Source organism: Pinus tabuliformis, chromosome 8 (assembly GCF_031772625.1).
Source record: "Pinus tabuliformis cultivar Carrire ecotype Pingquan chromosome 8, CPIR1, whole genome shotgun sequence".
Lineage (NCBI taxonomy): Eukaryota > Viridiplantae > Streptophyta > Pinopsida > Pinales > Pinaceae > Pinus > Pinus tabuliformis.
In genome coordinates this window covers 23,811,903-23,838,174 of record NC_142294.1, presented here as the reverse complement: position 1 = coordinate 23,838,174, position 26,272 = coordinate 23,811,903, and positions in this window count along the sequence as shown.

Genomic DNA, 26,272 nt, shown 5'->3' with positions numbered 1-26,272 from the left:
CTGCTGCATCCTTGTTGTTGCGATCCCTCCATAAATTCTATACTCTTTTGTTCCTTGTATTATCTCAAACACGCATATGCCTGAATAATTTCTTTAGACCATTTAATTTTAGGAACCATCCCCTTTACTTCATGGACCAGTCAACCTTTAATTTCTATCATCAAGTTCAGGTCTCTTCTTTTCACAATAAATTATATCATCACTACGAGGAATTCTCCATCCCTAGCTCTAGAATCCATGTCCTCAGACTCAGTCTCATTTTTTTGTTATTCCAAATATTACAACATATGTACATTCTTTTTATAATGCAGCTCATACAAGAACCTTGGGTGGGACTGTCACATAGATAATAAAATTCCTAAAAACTAATAATCAACACAATCCCTTTTCTACTGTTTATTCTTGTTCATTGATCTGATGTAAACTGGAGCAAATGTCAAAGTGCTCCAACTGCTTACTAATTTGTTTTTATTTTAACACGAAAGAGTATTGTATATATATATTAATCTGTGCCCGTTTGTGGCTAAAAAATGAGAGATTTACATTTTGAATACATTTTCATTGATGGGCTTCATAAATTGTCAAGGCAGACTGTCAAAACATGCCCAATTTTCCTTCAAAATTACAAAATATGACTAAGCAGCTACTAATTTACTTGTCTATACTTTACAATATTACGATAGTAACAAAATACAATTAAAACTAAACATTCAAACATATATTGAGGCAGACTGATCATCTGGGTCGGCTAACCAATTGATATCAATTCCTGTGCTTTCTTCTGCTAGCTGGATGTCCTACATAACAAGTTGAATTTGGAGTTCATAAATCTTGATTATGAGTGCATCGACTTTGTCTCTGAGCTGCTGATTTTTCTTTCTCTTCTCAACCTTCCGCTCCTGAATTTTGCATGCCACAATCCTCTATTCTTGGAGATTCTTTCACAATTTGTCTATCCCAACTCTTAATTCCTTGTGTTCCCTTTCACAAATTCCATAGGGGGGAGGGGATAAAGAGGCTAGTAGAGGACATCTTTCCCATTTAGGATCATCTCTACCTACAACATTTTGCGAGCACGAGTGGCGACTTCCATAGGAGCTAATAGCCATGACACTAGACACAGTGAGATAGTTGACGTAGTGAGACACCTTCCCCCTTGCTTAACAGTTGACACAGAGAGACAAATGAAAAAATGAGAGTTACAAAAATTAGCTGCGAGTCACTCTCACTAGACTGGGGGTTCGGGCTTTCCCCAGCCATCGATACTATCCACTAATCAGCCGAACCCTGCCAAAACCACCTATCACCTACAACCCATTGGATAGGGTTGGACACCTTCACCATGAAAATATTCGAACATATATTACACATTTTATATACTGAGCCAAAAAGGAGCCTTGTAGGATGTTAAGATGTGACCGACTTGCCTCTAGGATCCCAATGAATTTTTGTGATTACCCCGTTATTTGAAATGACCTTCACCTCACACATTCGAGCCTTCAAGAGAGAAAACCATGCGTTATGAACTAGGATTTTTGCATGGAGTTTGCTTAATGTTTCAGGTAATGGACCCAAATACAAGGGACAAACTGAGGCATTCCCACACTTAACCCATCCTTCATGCCAAGTGTTTTTGCATGCCCAGAAATGTAGCCTCCTGTTGAAGGGGGAGGGATGAAAGCAATAAATTGATGCTATATGGGAGGGGGGAGAGAGGGCACATATAGGAGGTAGGGAGGGAGGGTGAGATGGAGGCATGGAGGGAAGGTGAGGGGGAGGCTAGAAGGGGGAGGAGTTGGAGGGTGATGTGGAGGTGGGGGGGAGGGAGGGTGAGGGGGAGGCCATAGAGGGGAGTGAGGGGGAGGATGATGAGAAAGCAAAGGAGCGCACCCAAAGGGAAGGTGGGTGAGACTATTGTATTTATATAAATCCTTTTCATCATGCTTAGTGACTTTAGGATGATTACCTTGGAGGAGGAGCGAAACTTTAACATAGAATTTGAGACTTGCATTCGTAAACATTAAGGGATGGGTAAAAAACCTTCAATTTCATTGACCATGCTATGACCTTCTGTCATTTGGAAAGCCTTGTTGGCTTGTGTATCCGCTTCCTTATTTAGGCCTATTAGAATATGAAAAAATTACAATTTCTCAAAGGGAGGAAGCATGCCAAGGGATCTTTGTAGAATCCGATTGATCTTGTTATTATGAGCTAAAGAACTGGAGTTCATATGATTTATGACCAAGAATGAATCACCCATAATTTTTATTTCCTTAATTCCTTTTTGATGAGATAAAATGAGGCCAAGATATAAACCATAGGCTTCCGCTTGATTATTGGTCTTCCATCCCAAGAACCAGGCATAACGATCCACAATTATTCCTTTGGGATTAATGAGAATCCATCCCCCTTGTTGGCAGGAAAAGTTCCCTAAGGTAAGGGTTTAAACCAATACAGCTTACCTTATAACTATTTATATCTAGCTATCAAGCTCTTCTTCTATCACACTCAGTAATAGTCCTGATGATGGATCCCTGTTGGGATTTGAAACGTTGACAACAAAATGGTTTTTACTGTGGGTTCTCCGATTACTAAAGAAGATATTAACCACAGAAGTCTTAAATCCAAAAACAAGATAATCAACAAAGAGCAGTCAAACAATCATGTCAAACATATGAATTACTAAACATGGATTTGGAAACGTACCCGAAAGTCCTACATTTGTTGATGTTCCCATAGGGTCCAAACCCTTAGCTTCCTCCAGAATGAGCAAGCCTGCAAGTCAATTCACAAAAGAATATACATAATAGATAATTCAATGTGCATACATTAAATATATGTTATATCATTAAATTACTATTCATGAGACAATAATATATGAGGAACAAGACATGAGATTATTTATTGATTAATAGCAATAGGTACATGAAAGATACAACCTGGTCCAAGCCAAAGGCACCGACCAAGCCTTGCTCTTAATCTGTCCAACTCGAGCCATGAAGATAACTTATCTACCAAGTGCAAGGAGATGCTATAAGGATGATGAACATCTTTGAAAAGGAAAACAGGGTTTCCTAGAGTCTGGGAGGGTAGGAGGCACGGGAAAAAATGACTTGATCTGGGAGAAAAATGGGTATAATGTTGATAACCCTTCTCTTTTTATGAATTATGCCTACCCAAGGGGTGTATATATACCACCTGAAATTAGTTAATTCAGTTGTGCCATGAGCTCTTGTAGGTGGTGTTAGTGTCGGTCTGAGCCCTCCATCAGTGATCAATAACTCTTTGCATATGCATTATATAGGTGTCTCATCAGTGTCAGTTTTGCATCCCGCTAGGCATGCCATAACACTGAATGGAGGAGCTGGTCTTTGTTCCCTTCTTGGCTTTGCTGGATCAGGTCATACAACAATGTAATTGAGTCAGGCTTGTTCTTGTTTTTGTCTAGAGGTCCCATGGTCTTAGGTCTAGGGTTTTGAGTCAAATCATTTCAAGGTCATGAGTCATGGTCAGTAGGTGCCCAGCAAGCTGGAAGGAGTCTTGTACATACATTTCATTATCATTTTCTTCAGCTATAGCTCATTTTATGCCTTGGATTTAAAAAACCCTGTTTTTAAGTCCAAGGCCATGTGGAATTTGAAAAAATAAAGAAATTCTCAAAAATTTGTAAAAGTGCCGGCAATAACCCTGGTTCCTTCACTACAGTCCCTCAGGCGGTCAACCTGCAAAAAGAACGGAGTCAAACGCATCCAAAGGCTCATTTCAGGACAAAATGACTCCAAAACAGTGTTAAAAAAAAATGTCCAAGTGGAAACATTATAAAGTGGGTTTTTGAGTTAAATTTTTTCAAATGTAAGCATATAAAGGTAAATTCCCTCTTTGAAGACCCTCATTGTGCATTTGAAGGCAAGAAAACGCAAGAGAAAGAGGTGAGAAGGCAAATTGGCAATTTGCAGCAAATTCTGGGCTTTCTGAGCGTGCGCGACCAAACCACAGGTGTGCGCGACCACGTGGGTGGGCGTGACCAAACGGAGGCCAACGCACAGTGTTAAATAACACGGGCGCAACCAAACGGAGGAGCGCGACCATTCTCAGAGCGTGCGCGACCAAAAACTCTGTCTGCCGTAAAACTCACCCAAACTTCAATTTTCTTTCAAATTTGCTCGGATTTCTTCAAGGTATGCTTCCCTTATGATGTTTATAATCATGCCATGGATGAATAAGGAGGGTTATGGTAATTTTATCATGCAAGAAATTAATGAAAAATAGGTTAAGTGACTTGATGTCTTTGCAAGCTTATGTTAGGTTGTATTGTTTGTTTTTCAAGGTAATTTTTCCTTTATTCCCTTCCATTAGTTTCCCATTATAAATTCACATGTGTTAGAGTGTCATTTTCATTGATCTCATTTGCAAATTAATGCTAGACCCCATCCCAATTTCCTAAAAACCCTAACCCCTCCTAAACCCTATTTCAAATCCTAATTTCTCCCATGCATCCTACTCAAACCCTAACACTTTGTCACACAGCAAAATGAAAAAGAAACATTGTGAAAAGAAAAAGGAATATGATGGCAAATGCATGCATATGAATATCACAAAAAACAAAGTAATATCACTATGCATAGCCTAGACAAGACAAGAGCAAAAGAGACATATTGCTGTGTAAAAATCAGAGGCAAGGTAACTAGGTGGCTGTCATGACAAAGTTAACAATATACAGCTGTACATGTTGTCAAAATGAACATTTTGCTGTGGTAAGGTTTGCATAAGAACATGGTATATTTCCCTAACCTCAAACTCTGTTTTCCTACCCTTCCCTTCATTAAAACCCTAATTCAATTGCTTATCCTTTCCCTAAAAATCCCAGTGCAATTGAAATCCCTCTTCCCTTTTGTCAACATGTAAATGAAGCTTTATTTCCCCTATGACAAAAAGCATTCATGAAGCTGCAAGTATTGTTTAAAGACCTGCTGTTATAGAGTATGGTTGGCAAAGGATTGTTAATGTATTTCCTAGTCCCAAAATCTAATTTCCTTTCTCCATCTATCTCCCTAAATCCCTTTCATGCCATTCATCTCTTTTCCCTTTCAAATTAAACCATACAAACCCTACCTTTTCCCCATGTTATATGATTAAAACCCTACCCTCTCTACACAGCAAATTTGCATACGTTAATACACAGCAAAGTAAAAAAGAAAACATTGTAAAAAACAAAAAGAAAAGTGATGACAAGGCATGCACACAAGAAATTGTAAAAACAGTGAAAATGTCATTTGCATAGCCTTATAAAAAAAATAAAGAAAAGTGTCATCTTACTGTGTATATGTCAAAGATTCAAAGTTGTGTTAAAGTCATCACAAAATTCATCAAAAATATAGCTGCATAATTGTCAAAGGAAACAGTTTTGCTGTGTTAGGGTTTCTCATTAGCATGGTATCATCTCTCTATCCATAAAACTCTGTTTTTCCCTATCCATTCCCCATATAAAAACCTAATTCAAATTGCATTTCCCTTCATGCAAAACTCCCTATGCAATTGAATTTCCATCCCCAATGTCAAAACATACAGTGAAATCCTAATTCCCAATGACAAATGCAAAAATGAAACTGCCAGCACCATGGAAAGACTGCTGTTATGAAAATTGTTTGGCAGATTTTGGTGATGGGTTTTATTGTCTCCTTAAACCTATTTCTCTATATCCCCTCATCTCCCTAACTCACAATACATCATACTCTATTTCCATTGCAAACCTATCACAGTAACCCTTCCCTCCCTTGGTGATCAAACATACAAAATCATTGTTTCCCAAAAGCATTGAATGGCCATTCCAAAAGTTATGAAAAAACAGAGTATGCTCTTAGATGACATGCAAAGGCAAAATTTAAGGAGAGCAGCCTGTTAAAGGTTTATAACTGATGCTGCCCTATCCCCCTATGCTCATGACATCCTTCCCTCCATCATGGAGATTTTCATTGTCCTTTCCCTTGGTGTTCAAAATACAAGTTTCCCCTAATAAAATTTTAATTTGCAAATGATGAAAGATGGAATGACATGTTTAGCATTGTGTGATGATTTCCTTCAGAATTCCCTGCTTATATATATATATTTCCCTTTCCTATATGTAAATTCCCTCCCCTAACATATTCCTCATGATGTTTCCCCTTGAAAACAGCATACTTCACATCATTTTGCAGGCAGGGCAGCGGTCAATTTGACTTGTTTTTTCCACCTTGCTCAATAACACCATGTCAACCACTGAGACTAATGAGCAAGGTGATGACCGATCATCATCTTCTGAGATTCATACACAGCAGAGGCCTCGTAGGGGAGGCAAGGGTGGTCACCACAAGAGGGAAGAGCCCACATCATTGACAGAGTTGCAGGCTTGCCCATTGGCAGTGTCTTGTTTTCAGCATATGGCTTGTTATCAGTTTTGTGAGAGGCTGTCACACATTCAGCATCACAGAGAGTTGGCCCGGTTGTTTGTCCTACATCTCCATAACAGGCAGGTCACCCTTGCAGGGGTGAATTTTGTGTTTTCTCCAGAGGCTATCACAGAGGCTACCGGGATACCCAATGTGGGTGAGGTGTGGCCGAAGCGTAAGTGGCTGGACCTAGTATACTATGAGCCATATGTCAGGCCTATCTATGTGCATAACTTGTCAAGGAACTTTCCTATCAAGTTCCTCCGAGCAGAGTATATAGATATCATGAGACTCATTATGCACTACCTCACATGCGAGGGGAGATTCTCACGGGTATTTTCTTGTCATATCCGCATGCTGATGCACTTCACCAGAGTGAGGATGATGAACATCTCGGCATACTTATTTCATGACACTCAGAGGATGGTCTCTATCTTTCGGAGACAGACCCCAGCACAGCAGCTTCGGAGCCTATGTCATCATGGTCTTATCCAGCTGGTTGTTTCTCATCAGCTGAGCCAGCAGGGCATTTCTTGGGAAAATTTTATCTCCTGTGAGTTCTTCACACAGCCACAGCCAGAGCCAGAGGCAGTTCATGAGGAGGGAGGGCCATCACATCAGCCCGAGGTTAGTATTCTGAGACATGTGGTTTCTTCTCCTCGGGTCACTTATCAGAGAGGTCATAGGACCTTATTTGCAGCAGCCCGACGAGTACTTTCTCCACAGCCAGTGGAAGGGGTCTCGTCTTCATCACTTTTAGAGCAGCGAGTGTTATCTCCACACCAGGTGGAAGGGGCCTCGCTTTCTTCATCGGCACAGGGAGTACGAGAGGGCAAGCAGCCCATGGTTGAGGATGAGGCAGTTGGAGAGGCACATGATGATTTCACTGGTCGCGATGCCCACTCTCCCTCTTTAGATTTTGATGAGATCATCCGGCGGAGAGATGAGGAGAACCTTGTGTTGCAGCGGAAGCTTGAGATGGCTCAGTGGACCATCACTTATTTAGAGCAGCGCAACCGACAGCTAGAGACGGAGAAAGAGCTAGATGAACTATGGAGAATCCGCGGTGACAGAGGCTTAAACCGCAGGAGGCCTGGTGACCCATTGCCCGGTGACCGGGAGACTTGGTACATTCATGAGATTACTCGTTTGGAGAGATTGTTGGAGAAGGCAAACCATGACAAAGAGCTGCTCCGAAACATGAGGACACATTACTGGGCCAGATTACATGTTTGCAAGGCGAGAATGAAAATTCTCCAAAGAAAGCTATCAGAGGCCCGGAAGAGGAAGAAAAGGACAAATCCACTCCGCATCTTGGCTGAGGCCTCCCTCACTCATCATGGTACTGATCAGCCTTGATCTAGCATCAAAATGTGAAAATTTTGAGAATTTTGGAGCATTTTGGAAATTTTTGGTAAAATTACAGGTTTTGCCCACGGTTTGGTCTCACCCCGGGTGAGACCATTTTGGAGGACTGCTTGGAATTTTGAAAACTTGGCATTTTTGGAAAGGGCATGAAAAAAGAAAAATTACCAGTACTTGGGAGCAGCCTAATTTTGAGATTTGAGCCTCCAAAAGCTCAAAATACATCAAAAAAAATGACTTTCTGCCCACTTTTTGAGTTGCAGAAAGTGACCTTGGGAGAATCAATTTTTGAGGGGTCAAATCAACACAAAATTCAGAAATTCCACTTGGGATGGAAAGTAGACAGGCCAAGCTTTCCAATGAGCCATCTTGCACCTGATTTGGACCAGTGGAACCCACTCAAAAATAGTTGTGAAGGGGCGCGACCAGAACTTCCAGGGGCGCGACCAGAACTTCCAGATTTGCCAGAATTGCCATTTTCGGTCAAAAAACACTGTTTTGACTATGGTTGACCATTTTTACTTGTAGATGATGGATGAATGTAATATTTTCATGGCACTTTGATAGGTTTTATCTTTCTTTACTCTTCTAGAAGCTTCTTTGATGTAAATAGTGAAAAATTAATGCATGGATGAGTTAGCTAAGTAATAGAGGCAAGTTGTTGGGCTGCCTATTTTCTAGTTCTTAGTTTAGAATTAGTTCAAACTGCTCCTAGGAAGCTGAGCTCGACCCCTAGAGGTGGGGAAAGGAGTTAGATGGTCTAGGAGGTCTATATTATGCTCTCTCCTTCTCATTTTCATGGTTGGACTCTTGTGGGAGAAAGCATTATTGTGTATTGTACATCTACTTCTGCAATTTAAGGAAAGGAAGGCCAGGGTTTTGCAGACTTCATTGTGGATTCTTGTGGATCATTGTGTTGATGGTGTGTCTTCTAATTGTTACTGTAAGTTTGTTTATGTGTTACATCTCTCTTTCTTTGCTGCTAATTGAACAAGATGAAGTGATAAAGTTTGAATTCATGCATGCCATGCTCAGCTTTTAATTCTGTTCAATATCTATGTTTTCCACTGTTTAAAGAGGATTCAAAGTCCTTGTTTGCCCTCTTTAACCTCCTCTCTTTCTTCCCTGATCACTCATCCAAGCCAAAGGCATCAGCACAAGTTCCTACCTTGCCCCAAAGATCCCCCTGCAAAAACTGTGCTCAATCCCCGCACCCTAAATTGCACTCCCTCCAATTGCCACCAAAAAACCAAAAATCTTTAAATCAACCCCCCTTTATCAATTTAATAGCCTAATATCTTTGATCCTAATTGGTCAGTCTAATAATATTATAAGATCTATCAAATCTGACCCGAGAGAGCCTTCTCATACCTCGTAGGGCTAGCTACGAGGTGAAATGGTTTGATGTAGCCTTGAGAGTTTGTCTATCTCAGCCTAGGTGAATTCCAAGCGCTAACATATTGGCGACCATACTGGGGAAGAACATCTAAATCTTTGCTCATTGAGTGTGTTGTTTCATAAGTCTTAGACGGAGCCTGAAGTTATGCCAGAAGCCTTCGAAAACGCTCTTGTTTTACATCAGCGTTAGTAGATAAACGCTGCTTCAGTCTATCTCCGTGGGATTTGTGAACATAGCGCTTCAGTGACATCTTTATCCCAGTATCATTATGGACTCTAAGCTTCAGATGATAAGCTAAGAGTTTCCATTTGGCTGAGTTTTCTTTTTCTTTTTCCTTTCCTCATTTATTTGTATTTACAAGCTGGCTTCTGATTCAAAATTGATTGTTAGATCTAACTCATCGCCTGCTGTAATTAAATATTTTGAAGATCTTGATTTCGACGAGGATTTTGAATTGTCATTGTTTAAATCTAAATCTGAAAGTGCACTCGATACTTTGGTTCTTGATCCTGACTTTGCAGCTGTGATTGACCTCGAAAGGCATAACAAAGTGGTTGAATCTTATATTTTGCGGCATCTTCAAAGTAGTATACATGCTTCAACTCTTGTTGATTTTATTGAAAACATATCTGATCATATTGGGTCTACTATTGATCAAGCTGAAAATCTTCAAACTTCCCTCACGGCTCATCAAGCTTCTTTCCCTCCTTTCATCTCTATTTCACCTATTTCACCTATAGTTACACTTCCCGATACCCCTGTTGGTTCACCTCCATCTACACCTCAAACTCCATCATCACCTTTATCTCTGCAAACATCCCTTCCCCTTATCACAACCCCTGTTATTATACTTCCACCTCCTCCTCCTCATACTCCTTCTACTCCTCCACCTCCCCCGCCTAGAGTCATGGCTGCCCGATTTGCTCCCCTTGTTCTCCCTACAAACCTTCATGACATGCCAGCTGACTACCAGAGCAAGATACCAATGTTTGATGGCACTCCACAGAGTGTCCCAGCTCAGCAGCATGTTGACCGGATGACTACCTTTTTTGATCTGTATGAATTGGATGAGGAAGATGTTACCATGAGGTTGTTCGTTCAGACTTTTGGAGGAGAGGTCCGGAAATGGTTCAGAGGGTTGAGAGCAAATAGTATTGTCTCTTTGGAAGAACTTCAAACACAATTCTTGGACAGATGGGAAATCAGAAAGGATCCACTGCAAATCAATGCCGAATATAACAACCTTAAGAGAAATCCGGGTGAGTCCGTTCAAGACTACATCATAAGATTTAATGCAGTGTATAATGCTATACCAGATGATCTTAAGCCATCTCGAAAATCTGCCTTGCTGAAGTTCCCGGATGGTTTCGATCCGGAAATGGCCTACTCGCTACGGGACCGAGATCCTCCTTCTTTGGAGGAAATGCAAAAAATTGCGGTAAGTGTGGAGGCTAATTTGAATGACAAAAGGGCAAGAATGAAAGCGGAAAAGAAGGTCACAATCAAAGAGGAGGAAGCATCCACTTCTCAAGTTATTCGGAAAATGGAAGAGATGTCAAAGGCACTCCAAAATCTCAGTCTTGGCAAACCGGAACCACAAGTTCGAAACCCGAATTTCAGAGGTCAACAACAGCAGCCCCAATATAGGATAAAACAGCGGGAGCCACGAGGACAAGAGGCGGCAGTACAGCAACTGATCCAACCCCCATTTCAGCAAAACTATGTCACTCAAGAATCTGAAGATGAGGGTGAAGGTCCCGGTGAAGAAAATCATTTTTTCACTCCCGATGACATGCCCACTTACATCACGGAAGAAGACGAGCTAGTAAGCAATGCTTATGCACCTCAAGATGAGCATTACATTCTATCTAATGATGTGGCACTTCAAGATGAGTCTGAGGAATATCAAAGAGGTTATTTACATGCCTTATCAGCTCAACAAGGCAAAGAGAGACAGCTGAGAAACCGAACAGTACCTATACATCCACTTCAAAAGAAGGCAGAAAATGCGGCAAAGAATGGTGCTGCTGTTCCACAAAGAAAGGGTAAAGAAGTCATGGATTCTTCATCAGCCCCAACAGCTCCAGCAAACAAGATGGATCAGCCATCAAATGTACCTAAAGATAGAGCAGAAAAAAGAGATAATCCGGCCAAAGAAAGTGAGAGAAGTCAAGCATTCAGCATTGAGAATGAAGTCTCAAAATTGAAATTGTCCATTCCACTTACAGAAGTCATGAAGAACACTACTTACAGAGCACAAATTTCTAAGATGTTCGATGCTGGATGTTCTCAACCTTTATCTGATATGCAGGCATTCAAGGCTATCAATCCAGGTTGTATCTTAGAAGATTTCGTGAGATGGTATTCCCCACCCGATTGAAGTGAGGTTGATGTGGATCATCTTTCTGATGAGACCAGCGCTAAGGATGATGTTTCTAGCAGACATGGTCGTCGAAAAGATGTTGGAGGCCATGCTTAATTTAGATGCCAGTTAAACGACTATGTGGGGAGTAAACGACTGGAGTTCGCGGGTCAGTTAATTGCTTTGCTCTCGGCGGAGTTGTTCAAACGCATGCACTTCCAAAATAGGAAAATTACAGTCTTTTCAGGGCGGAGTTCCATCTATTCAAACGGTGCCAGAACAACAGAATAGGATTCGATTCCTATTTCCCCAGATTTTAATTAATGATTCAAGCAGGATTTACGCTCCATGTGTCAGTCATTAGAGGATTTTAGGGAAAGGCTGTTCTATCTTTAGCATAGATGGAACGCCCATTTCTAATTTTTGTAATTGTAATTGTAACAGCGCAGAGGATTTTTGGGGTCGATTTGTTTTGCCTGGGCAGCAGTTTTATTTATTGTATTAAAAATGTCATTTGTGGGGTAAGAGAGGAGAGTTTTTTCTGAGCGCTGGGAGCTGCTGGAGAAGCAGAGAGCTTTGTATTGTACAGTTTTCTGCAGAGAATTTAATGGAATTTCAAAGCTCTGTTTGCTGAGATTCATGTGGTATGTTGATTTAGCATAAGTTTTTCCCTTTGTCTCATATGTAATCAGTTATGTTCCATTTCATTTCATGACCCTTTCAAGCTGAACAAATGAAGTGATTAGATAGGAATTCATAGTATTATATGCTCCTCCTATAAGTTTGTTCGCATTCGATGTTTTCTACTGTTTAAGGAGGATTCAGAGTTATTGTCTGCCCTCCTTAGCTCCTCACCAGTCTTGCCATCCCATTTGAAACCAGATTTGGTGTTAAATTGCATGCCTACCTTGCCTCAGTTGATAACCTGTGTAGTCATTATATTTTTCTGTTTGAAGCTGCGATTTTGCCCATGTAGCCCAGAAAAGCCCCGTCATTCCATTAAAAAACCCCAAAAATCATTAAATCCAAACCCCCTATCAATTTACTAGCCTAAAATCCTTATTCTTAATTGGTCAGCCTAATCATATTGAAAGATCTATCGAATCTGACCCGAGAGAGCCTTCTCATACCTCGTAGGGCTAGCTACGAGGTGAAATGGTTTGATGTAGCCTTGAAGGTTTACCTTCCTCAGCCTAGGGTGAAATCTCAAGTGCTAACAGGTGGGATTTCAGTAAAACCCATAAACCTCGCTCTAAAAATGACATTTTGTTTTATTTTTCATATTTTAAAAGGTATATGTAGGTTCAATATTATAGGACTTGCATATGTACACAATTTAGTGTGGGCAGAGTCACTTATGGAATTTGAAATATTATTTTTTAATATAATACCAAGTCTGTATGAAAAAAGGGACTTCCCAAGGCCATAAAAGAGCATTAAGTCTACAAGAGTTCTAAATTATGCTATAACACCCCTCCTGCCACCCTAGGATTTCTTTTTGAGGCACCATCAAATTGGAGAATACATGAATTCGATTTTTGTTTCCATTCGTCAAGCTCAACACGGGTCAGTTGGAGGATCCAAGGAGGGCGAAGGGGGGAGATTTTCTTTAGAGATGTGAAGGAAGAGGGCCCAACCCAAGGAGAAAGCGAACCCAATTCTTCAGGATCTAGAGAAGGGTCCACTATTGGCCGGTGGAATTTGAAACAGGAAGAAAGAGATTTGACGGTGGTGGCCCTGTAGGAAGGGTGAGAAGAACAAATGATCGCCTTATTTCGAGATAACTAAATGTGCCAAGAAGCATAATTGGGGAGAGTGATCTGGAGATATTTAAAGGATCTTTTGGCGTGAAGGGAGCCCACATAAAATTTTGGCTAAGAGGCAAAGAATAGGAGTAGATCAGATGGCCAACTGCTTCTGAGGAAGAGCGGGCCAAGGGCCACATACCAAATTGATTTGGAAAATGGGCATCGAAGGAAGAGGTGGGGGATGTTTTCCTCCGAGTTCTCACATAGGGGATAATGAGAAGGGCCAACAAAACCAATTTTATGCAGATTCTCAATAGTGATAATTATTTTATGGGATAGAAATCAATAGAACAAGTTTATTTTGGGAATTGCATTTTCCTTCCGAATTTTGCTCCATATTGAGGACTTTGGGTGAATTTGGGAATTGAAGAGTAGATGGGAATAACCTTCCTTAACTGAGTATGAGGAGTTCTTCCACCCCCACCATTCCTTAATTGATTACACAAGGGGAGCACATCCCATGAGTTTATTAGTTAAAATATCTTGAATAGAGATAAGATACACCATGATATTATCTAGATATCAACCTGCCCAAAAGTCCTATCAGTCCCAATTGGATAATTGGTCTAAGTGGACGAACTCATACTGTAACAAATGCTCCCTAAGAGAGGAGATAGAAGTATCCTGATCTAAGGGAGGGAGGCCTAGGATTGAGTCCAACCAGATGTTGATCGAATTACCCTTCTCCAGAATTTTGTAGAGATTACTTAAAATGAGAGCTGAAGATGACTGGAGGAGTTTCTAGACAGGAGAACCTTGTGTTGTTTCAATGTGTTCCTCCCTGTTGTTATTTTGATAGAAGTATTTTTCTCTCATTACCTGCACCCACCAAAGATATGGCTTCATTTTCAGCAACCAAAAAATCTTGGCCCCCATGGCCAGATTGCTTAGAGAGGGATCACAGATACCAAGTCCCCCATGTTGTTTAGGTGCTTTGATAGTCTTCTAGTTTACGAGGTGGAATTTTTTGTTATCTTGCTTTCCTCCCTCCCATATAAATTTCCTGATATATATGCCAAGCTGGTGCAAAACATACTTCAATGCCTGAAGAGCTGAGAATTGGTACAAAGGAATCGTTGATAGCACCAATTTCACTAAGATAATCCTGTACGCATTGTTTAACCAGATTCCTCCCTAGTTCACTATTTTGGTTTTGATTTTGTCAAGGTCTCAATGCTAGACATAGGGAGACACATGCCTTAGGAAGATTGAGACTCCTAGGTAATTGAAGTCCTTCCAATCCCAAATAGTCATGAATTCCATAATTTCTTTGTTCTTTTTTTTTTTTTTTCTTTCTGAGGAGAGATGTTTCAAGTGTAGATATGACTTTTGTTGTCATTTGTGGCTCCTCCAGATGTGCTGAGAAACGTGACCAAATTTACTTTAAAGAATTTGGCTATCACCACAAAGGCACCACCTAACAGAATAATGTCATCCACAAACTATATGTGGTTGATATGTCTAATCCCCTCTTTAAATCTGATGCCTAGAAGATTGCTGGTTTCACGGTCGTGTTCCAGTATTCTACTCAATGAATCTGCCATTATTATGTAGATAAATGGGGAGAGGGGGAAACCTTGCCTCAGGCCCCTAGAAGCTTTGAAAAATCTCACCACATGACCATTAACCAAAGGAGCTATCCAAGGAGAAGAGATGCAAAGAGCTATCCTCTTGGTAAATATTGCATCAAACCCCAATTTCTTCAAATATTTCAACAAGAAGCTATGTTTGACCCTATCAAAGGCATTTTCCATATCTAGCTTGATTACCACGCCTTGGTCCCCTCTTTTCCAACTTAAGCTTATAGCTTCTTGAAGTAGAATTATGTTGTCAAATATTTGCCTACTCAACAGAAATCCCCCCTTGGTTGACCGAGATCAATTGAGGCAAGAAATTTTTTAGTCTAGAGGCAAGCAACTTCGAGATGACCTTATAAGAGACATTGCAGAGAGAGATGGGGTAGAATCTGGAAAAGGAGGAGGGGTTAGACTCCTTTGGGATTAATGCTAAGAAGGAAGGATTTTATTCCTCCCCCAATAATGAATCCCTTGAAAGCATATCTGATCACACGACACAAGTATTTACTTATCAAATCCTAGAAGTTCTGATAGAAGCTAGCAGAGAAGCCATCTGAACCCGGGGCTTTGTCAGGATTGAAGGAGAACACAACCATTCTAATCTATTCGCTTGGTGGAAGGGTGTTCAAGGACTTATTCATTTATGTAGTTACCATGGTGGGAACTTTCTCCAATAGGAATTCATCACTTTCTTGATCAATCTGAAGGTCATCATGGTAAATATTTTGGAAATGTTCCACATCGGCCTTCTTAATGTCATCAAATTCAGTGATTGTTTTCCCCCTATGTTGGATCTGGGATATGTTGTCTTTGCTTTCTCTAAACTTTTCCCATTTATGGAAAAACTTTGTGATTCTATCCCCTACAGAAAGCCAATTGTTTCTATATTTTAACCTCCAGTATTCTTCTTCTCGTCTAAGGAGGGCATGCAGAGCTTTGAAAGTTTCAACTTCTTTTTGTAATTCCATCCAAGTGACTAAGGCAGCCTCAATTTTCCCCTGAATGGATGCTAGATGATGTTCTGTAGCTTTTATTGCATATTTACTTTCAGTTTTATTTTCCTTGAGCCATCTCTTTATATCATCTTTTAGCTGTTTGATTTTGGATTCCCAGATAGTGATTAGACTTCCCTCCACCCAAATCGACCAAGAAAGAGAGACCATATCAAAGAACCCTAAAGAGTCCAGCCAGAGGGGGGAGAACCTAAAAGGGATAGGCCCAAGATTAAGGGAGGGCGAGAGGAGGAGACAAATAGGGTGATGGTCTGAGCCACACCAAGGAAGGATAAAATATTTCAGACATAGATTCAAAGCAAGGAGACTATCAGAAGCAAGGAAACGATCAAGCCTAACAACTATATGGCCTGGACCAGAGCACTTATTATTCCATTTATAAAGGAATTTATAAGGTTTGACATAAAAAATATTGAGATTGAGCATTAAATCCTCCATGTTTTCTTGTGAGGCATCCAGACAATGGAGCCTCCTCATTTCTCATTTTGGCCCATAGAGGTATTGAAGTCCCCTCCCAGGATACAATTGCATCAATAATCAGAGTTTTGCAACTCTGTCAAGGACTTCCAACACTCTTGTTTCTCTCTAAAGTGAACATGCATATATACATTGACTATAGTACAATTCTGCTGCATCTCTAAAATTTTAAAGGTAGTTTCTATCTACTGAGTTGTTTTTATAGAGCTTACCAGTTGCATTTATGTTGGATTCCACATCGTGCAAAGGCCTCCCGAAGTGCCTCTTGAGATTTCTGCTATCATACTACTTTTCCCCCAAATTCTGGAGTGAATGGAGGAGATTTCTGTATCACTTAACTTTGTCTCCTAGAGGAGGGCGACTACTAGTCTCTCCTTTTGGATTAGAGATTTTTCTTCCCTTATTATTTTTCCTAAACCCAGTCCCTTATAATTTAAAGAGATAATATTCATTATTTACTCTATGAGGAGGGAATCCATTTCATAGAGCCTATTTGATCCGAATGGAAAACGGCATCAACCCATGGTATTCATCCACCCATATTATTCATCCATCCATGGAATTTACCCATGGCATTATAAGTGGCATCCACCCATGGTATTGTAAGTGACATCCACCCATGGTATTCATTCACCCATGGAATTGACCTGTGGTATTGTGACATCCACCGATGGTATTCATTCACTCATGGAATTGACCCGTGGTATTGTAACTGAAAAATACTATAAGTAACAAGTCACATTTTGTAAAAGGACAGTTTGTCTGCCATGATGTAGCTCTTACAGTTATTCTCCATTTTAATAAAAAAAAATCTTTGTGGTTTATTTTATTGGGCATTCTCCTCTTTTTCTTCTGGCATTTCAATTTTTCAGATCTTGGGGGCCTTTCCCTAAGATCCATTTCAATCTTTGATATCTTGGGGGTCTCCCCCCAAGATCCGAATCAATGGTATTAGAGCAAGTTATGATTCCATGGGAATGAGGGTTTGATTCATATTTTAGTTTCAAATTTTGTAGCAATATTCAACAAACTTCAGACATGTGCTACGTCCTCCACAGAGCATTTTCTTGGGCCAAGCAGGAAGAATTTTTCCTTTTTTTCATTTTTTTGCAAGAATGTTCTTGGGCGGCGACTTTTAAGATCATATCTGAAACATTTGGTACAAAATTTACAAAAACAAATACCAGATCTAGATTCCTTGTGAAAAAATACCAAAATTCAAAAAAAAATCGGCCGAATCAGAGTCCAGATGAGGGAGATATCGCTAATTTAAAATCAACTATGTTTTAGAAATTGTTTTTGACGACAACTGGTGGACGGAGATTCTCCTATCATTTTTTGAAGTTTTTGTGCAGAATTTCAGAAGAAGGATTGTAGATCTGAGATCCTCTCGAAAAATCACCCAATTTAAAAAAAAATGGGTCAAATCGAAGTTCGGATGTGGGAGATATCGCTGATTTAAAATCAGCTATTTTTTCAGAACTTTTGTGACGACAGAATAGTTGCAGTGCGAATCTGAGATTTCAAAGTGTCCAGATAAGGATTTCCAACACATGGGAAGATGCAAAATGATCCTTCTATTTCCAAAAACAGGTTATAATAAATATTCTGAGTTATATTGACCGAGTTATGTCCATTTTAATCTAGAGCAGCATTCGGAGCGGGTTCCCTTTGGAGACATGCCCTCCCACCCCGCTTTAGTAGTCACCTGGTTCACATTCATCAATTTCATCATAGCAGCATTCGGCTTGGGTTCTTTGAAGATGTGCCCTCCCACCTCAGGTTATGTAGGCACCTGCTACTTCATCAACAACCAAAATCACGGTTATGGGTCAACCGCACAAAATCCTTGTCATCGAAGTTCATTTGCTAGGCCGCACATTGTCAGTATCACAGTTGGTCACAAGCATTACAGGGTATCTCTATCCTCGGATCTTCGTTCATCATGGTTATGGGTCATCCACAAATCCACACTTCATCGAAGTCCATTTGTTAGGCCACACACTGTCAGAATCACAGTTGGTCACAAGCATTACAAGGTATCTCTATCCTCGGATCTTCGTTCATCATGGTTATGGGTTAACCACATAAAACCCTTATCTTCAGTGGCTCTTCATATTCAACAAAGGCTTCGCAGGAGGGAACTTTACACAATGGGGACCATTGCTTCTTAAGGAGGGAGGAATGATCCGAATGGAAAACGGCATCAACCCATGGTATTCATCCACCCATATTATTCATCCATCCATGGAATTTACCCATGGCATTATAAGTGGCATCCACCCATGGTATTTATCCACCCATGGTATTGTAAGTGACATCCACCCATGGTATTCATTCACCCATGGAATTGACCCGTGGTATTGTGACATCCACCCATGGTATTCATTCACCCATGGAATTGACCCGTGGTATTGTAACTGAAAAATACTATAAGTAACAAGTCACATTTTGTAAAAGGACAGTTTGTCTACCACGATGTAGCTCTTACAGTTATTCTCCATTTTAATAAAAAAAATTCTTTGTGGTTTTGTTTATTGGGCATTCTCCTCTTTTTCTTCTAGCATTTCAATTTTTTAGATCTTGGGGGCCTTTCCCCAAGATCCATTTCAATCTTTGAGATCTTGGGGGTCTGCCCCCAAGATACGGATCACTATTTTGCTTCCTTTTTTCCTCCTTTTGCCCCCAAGTCTGCTAATTATCGAGGGATGGTGTGCCGAAACCACAACTCTTTATCTTTTTCCATTTTTTTAGTCGTATCTCTTTATTATATTTCCATCCAGATATTCTTACCTTTTTGTCCATATCTCTAACTTTTGCACCTTCTGATTTCTCATCTGCTAAGCTCGCTATTATAGTTCGTCTCGTAACTTAGTTATTTGGAAGATAAGAACTCTTCTTACTCTTCCTCTTCATTCGTGGTATGTTCTGAGTTACTGGATGTTGTTGGGCTTGGGGGATTATTTTTTCTTTTTCTGGGCCGAATAGAGCTTAGCAGCCTCAAGACCGCTGAGATTGGTATCTCTCGGGGAAAGAGAAGGGCCACCATCATCCTAGGAAGATGTCAGGGCCACATACTGATTGACATCCTTGCTAGCTCCACCCTCTGCCTTGAGGCCCCTGGGGGGTTTAGGATTTCTTTGGCTCAGGACCTCATTCTGGGGGGAAGCCTTAGAATTTGCAGAGGGCACATTGTGCTGCTTTGGGTTTCCCTTTTTCCATTTAACTTCTCATTTGTGTCTCCTAGCTGATTTTCCAATGTTTCTTGGTGCTTTGGGAAGCTTTTGGAAAAACACCCATATTCATGGAAGAGTTTGCATTTGAAGGGTAGCTGGTCGTAGTCCACTTCCTGAACATGCACCCAACTATTCATACAAATATTGACAGCTACTGGGAGCCCTTTTTCCAGGTCGAATTCCACATAGTAATTATACTTCCCCAGAGAGTTCCCAATTAGATGAAAGGTTGCATCATTCCAACAATGAAGAGGGAGATAGGGGAGCTTCACCCAAACGGGGAGGGAGGAAGGAACATCGCTTTCAGGGTTGAAGCTGGGACTCCACCTATACAGATAGAGACCTGGGCTCCCATGAAATAGGGACCACTCCTGAAGACCAAGTCTCGATCCTCCCTGTTCTCAAAGTATAAAGTGTAGAAGCCCTTACCACAAAATGACAAGATGACATCTCCCTTGATGAGCGACTTCCGGTTCTTCTTAATCTAAGACAAAACCGAGCGTGGAGGCGGCCAGAGACCCATGAACTGGCCAATAAGACCGCAGTCAACGAGCTGTAGGGCACGAGAGTGAGCTTGAGGGGCCCTAATCTCAATCTTTGGAATCTCCTCTACCTTTTTCACAAAGCGAGAAGAGCCTTGCTTTTGGAAATTGGGAGCAACAACAACCAAAGAGTTGAAGTCCATGATTTCTTTAGCTAGGGGGACATCTTGGGCCGACGCAACCATCAAGGTTGTCCAACCAAAACAAAAAAAAACTCCAAGCTTGGGAGGGACAGAGAGCAAGAGGGAAAACACAAAAGGGAGGAAGATGAGGAAGATATGGCCCTCAAGAGGACGCCATGGGCACACAACAGGAAGCGAACGATGCACAACAACAAGCTCGCTAATAGTTTAATATTTCAATTGTTTACTAATTTGTTATAAGAAATAAACTTTCTATTAAAATAATAAATGTAAATATTAGTAAACGACCAAGGAAAGTAGTCCAATATTTTTTCCTATTTAAATAACAAAAACAAAGACACAAATGTCATTTTGGAAAAAGCTAGGTAAAAGTAATTTTTGCAAAAAAAAACTTGTTTTCCCATCCCATGTAAATAAATACCAATAAAAATAGGTTAAGCTCGAAAAAAAAATGATATTATCGAAAGCTGGTGTTTTTCTTGAATTAAGAATAATCTATAAAATTACACTTAGAAATTAAAATTCAATATTTTTGAAATTAGAAATTAAAATTGAATAGTTTGGAATTAGTTTCAAAATACTTAGGCTTATTTTATCTTTGTTTTTAGGAATTAGTTAGGCCTAAACTCCCCTTATGTGTATGAGCTTGAGCTATAACTTCATCTTCATCTTCATACATAACATTTTAACTAAATAAACTAAAAACTATATGCACACAATTCATGTATACAAATAAGTAGTGACATGCCACCTCGTGGCTCTTGTTGTTGATGATGATTAATGTTCACTAAGACCAATGTGATCTAACAAACCTTAAGAAGAAGAAGAATCTAATTCTAATTCTTTAGAATTTTATTTCTATGCTAAAAAAAGGAAAGAAGCGTAAATATATTGAATGTAAAGTCAAAGTTTTATCTTTTCATAAGCATCGAATTCTGGATAGTGTATGGTATTATATTGTTGTAAAGTTTCCTTTTCTATCATCTATGAAATATTGTGCTAGGTAGATTTACCCAAAATATTATAAATTTAGATATTTTTGTGGATTGAAATTTTTTATTTGTATAATAAATTTATTTTTATTATTTCCAATTTTACAAAGTATATTGGGACTTCTATGTAATGGTTTAATGTTATGCAAAAAAATATATTGTTTTAAAAAGCACTTAAATTGTTAATAATGTCTTATAAAGAATTTTCAACTTGTAAATTACCAACAATGAGAGACCGAGTTCTGAATTAACAATTGTTGAAAGCAAACAATAAAACCATGGTAATAATTGGAAACAAACAAAGTTGCCAATTTACAACCATGGAAAGTAAGCAAAGGTTTCAACTTAACCACTGATGAAAACAAACATAAATCCACAGTAATAATTAAAAGCATTTAGAGTTAAAATTTTGCAATAATTAAAACTAAACATAAAACTTATCTCTATTTATCATAAAAGAAAAAAGAAAAAATATAAATCACCCTAGATTCATGTTATGTTTCATGTACCAAAGTTCATGAGGGATCAAATCTCTTTTCACTCTAAAAGAAATTTGCACATCAAAAAATTCAACCCCTTATAGATCCGACATTAAATGAGTCCAGAGTAATTTACATGATTAACTTTTAGCTAAATTTATTAACCACCTTATTTATAACAATAAAATAATTACAATTTTATTTAATTTTCATAATCAATTATTCAACTTATATTAATTATAGATAAAAAAAATAAAGATATTTTGTAATAAATAATTTGATCATCTAATTTTTATATATATTAAAATTGACCATATATAAAATTTAAAATAAACAAAATTTATGAAAGTTATTTTAATTCTTATATATTTAATTATAAAAATATAAAATTTTAAATAAATTATCAAATTAATTCCATAATATAGATTATCAAAATATTCCATAACATAGCTTTTGACCGACCATCCAATTCCAATCTAACCCTAGAAACATCATTTTCCCACCGATGGCATTACTAAATTCAAGATAACATGGATTACACGTGACCTTTAAAATCCATGGTTGAAGAGCCACGTGGAAAAAGATTGAATGTCAAAAATCAATCTTAGCTTTCATCAAAAACTCATTTTTATAGTCCCACGTGTGTGTCGTGTCATGTTTTATTCCATGTGGCACGATTTATTCGTGAATTTTAGCCGCTGCCTGCGCTATGTCACTATTGACGCTCCTTTAGCATTGCACGAGTTTCACATGGTGAAGCTTTAAAATCACTGTAATGATCGGCTTTTTAAATTTTTATTAGATTAAAAAAATATTTTCAAATATTAACAACGGATATGAAATTCTTATTCAATAAATGACAGAGTGATGTGTTTTTCTATTCAATAAATAACAGTGATGTGCCTTTATTTATTTATAATCATGGTTATATTGAGAATATGTTTATTTTAAAATATGGTTTTTAGAATTTTAATTTAATTATTAATAATTATTGCGTAAATAGTAGGGATTTAATTTTTATGGAATATTTTATAATATTTTTAGTGATATATATAAAGAAAAAGTAGAGATTTATTTCCAAAGTAGTTATATCTTTTTTACTTTCTTTTTTGAGTTGTCTTTAGTGCGATTTTTTGGACTTTCCGCCGCTCGAATCTGGTGGAAAAAATTGAGGTGCAATCTTGATTTGTGTTATTTAAACAGGATTTTTGACTGTATATATGGATTTAGCAACCTGAAAAACACCTAAGGCACTTGGATTGTGCAGAAGTTACCCACCAAACTTGTGATTTCAATAAATTCCTCTTGGATTTTAGAGAAATTAGACTGGGAAAACCCACCAAAAAAACTTTTGAAAAATCATGTTCTTATCCTATGCAACAATGGTTCTTGTGAAGAGATGTGATAGCAGTAGACACATACTTAGTATGATGATATGAAATTTGTGAGATTATGTAGAAATTTGTGAGCAATTATGAGTGAGAAAGTTGAATGATTATGTAAAAGTTAAATGAAGGGAGAAATTAGAAATACAAAGTTATTTTGGAAATCATGGTAATATAATGAAATTTAGTTTTTATGGATGAATGACAATTAAAAAATATTGTAAAAAGTAAAGTAATATAAATAAATTAGAATGATGGTAGCTTATTTCTAAAGAGATATGTTAGTTATGCTTATTATTAAGAAGTTATAAGAGGCTAAGAGTCTTTTTCTAAAATAAATTAAGAATCCCTAAGAGGAAAAAGACCTTAAAGTTTTAAAATTTTAATCCTAGGATATGATATGAAAGAGGAGATGTGGGCCCAAGGAGGTTAGTTGATATGTTAACTTCCTAGATTCACAAAATTTACATAAAATCTCCTTTTTGGGCATTTTTTGAACCATTATAAATATTAATCCATGTTTTATGTGTTTGGAAGAAGATTGCATAGCATATGTCCTATTGTTAGTCAGAAAAATTCTTGTACCAACAAAGGGAGAATTGCTTGATGACAAGCCCCGATTAGACTTGCTCTCATTTGGTGTAGTGATTTCCATTAATCTACGGGCCTAGTTGCCACTAAATGTATTTGGTCCTTGAAAGGAGACTTTCATGTTAAATTTCTTCTAAATCTTAATTGTAGTCCTATTCAATTATGCAAATACAATCCTTTATCTAATCCTAAACTAACAATGATAAGATATTGATTATAAGCATGTAATTCATTAATGGAAAACAAAATTTGTTATTCTCTACCCTAAACCATATTGACATATTCAAATAACACGAATAAGAAGAAATTCCACATAAATTATATTAAAATACACCCATACAACCAAATTCACAATCATATTATCTATTTCATCAAGCAATTTCAATAATAAATAGAACTTATAAAATAAATGACAAAAGTGCACACATTGACAAACTTCATGAACTATCTTTTACTTGTATTAAATGTTGAGAAAAAGGTATTCAATATTAAATTCAAACAAAAGCCATCAGCTTCAAATCTAAAATTCATTTGATAAATATACATATTTTTCTTACAGATTTTCCAGCCTTCAAGTCTTCATTCCTTTCCTAAAACTTTGACAAAATTGTATAGCATTCATGTCTAGATTTCCAACCCATGCGTCTTCAAAATTATACTCACACTCGTAGAAATATCTAGTCTTGATTACAAGGTGTCCAACCCATAAACCGTAGAAAGAGTAGATTGTATAATTAATCTTCCTCTCTTCTTTAATTGCAACTATTTTCCTCTTCTTGCTCATCTTTCACTGTTCTTTTTTGAAAAATTTCTTTAAATGAAAAACAATATCTTTCTAAGTCATTTTATGCTTACAAGTTTCTTCCTTTTCCAAATTTTCTTTTCTTCTTTTTGTTAAACAACACAAAACTAATGGACAAATATGAAGGATAAAACGTTAATGCATATTATTCACAATGATATACAATTTTATACAAGTCTAATGACCCTTGGTTTCATATTCCAAGTGGTCTCTTGGACTCCAATGACCTTTCACATTCCACACCATAACCCTTAGCGGATTAGGTGTCCAACATACCCCCCCTTAATTTGAAGGGGTATATACGAGTCCAAGAAGAGAGCTATAATATAAAAAATACAATAATTCATGACAACAATAGGCTGAATGTGCTCTCTCAAATGAAGGTATAAGGTGGGAGAACTTGAGGTCTCAACTGGTGGTGGTTTAAGGATGACCACCAACACTGGAATGCTTAGTGCAGTTCCTGGAACTCTTCCAAATTTGGCAAGAAGTTGAATTCTTCTGCTAGAGGAAGTGCTCCCTATTGTTGTGAAAAGGGAGACCTTTGGGTCTTAACCTGAAATGTTTAGTGTAGTTCCTAGAATAGTTCTAAATCTGGCAAGAAGTTCCTAGTCTTCTATTAGAGGAAGTGTCCCTTATGTTTTGAAGAGGGAGACCATCAACCTAGAAAAGAGAGGTCTCAACTTATGGAAAAAAGGGAGAACCTTAACTTGAAAAGGGAGGTCTCAAGATGTGGCGGTTTAAGGAAGGACACCAACCAAACACATGCTAAGGACTACTCTGCCTCTAGCTACAAATTTGAATCTGGGTATGGTTGTCTCGGGCTGTAGGCTCAGGTAATAGATTTAGGTTGTGGCTCAAGCTCGCTTCATGTATATTTGAAACTTGTAGAAGATCATCAAATCCCCCCTTGTTAGATATAAGGTGAGAAGATGAAAATATCTCAACTGCAATACTTTTCAATAATCTAGAACAAATTATATTGTACGAGTGAAATATCTTCTTGGCTATTGAATCCCATTTCCAAGAAGCAATCCAGCCAAGGTGAATCTTTGTTCTTGCATGAGGCTTGTTTCTGAAGTATTTTTTTGAATGATGAGTGTGCTTACCACAATGCTTATAGGGGTGAAGATCAAAACAATGATCTTTCACATGGACACCTTTGTGACAATGTTGGCATTTAATAATATGCTATGGATGAGGAGCAAGAATAGGTGATTTTGAATCATTATGAAGAAAACTAGCACTATTAAACTAGATAGGCTTGGAATAGTCTAGAGTGTGAAGAGAAACCTCCTTGTCACATCCAAGGTCATTTCTATTTCTATTGTTGATAATCTCTTCCCAAGTGTTGTAGCGCTACAACCACCCTCCAAAATTTTTCCTTAACTTTGTTTTGGAGCCTCCCTTCTAACCTTCACAGCAGCTTGCCTTGCTTCGTCAAGTTCACAAGATTCAGTTCTTTTCTTGCACAAAGGCAGTCTATCGATCAGAACCCGATGAACTCCCCTCATAGGTTGATCACCTGGACTTGGTCCAGCTGCAGGCTGAGTAGCTTCCCCAAGAAAATTGCACATTTTTGGAGGGAAACCAACCTTCCCACCATAAATTGTGCAATCCTATTTGGTAGTTTGTTGGGCTCCAAGATTGCGCAATTCTACCAGTCAACACTCCTA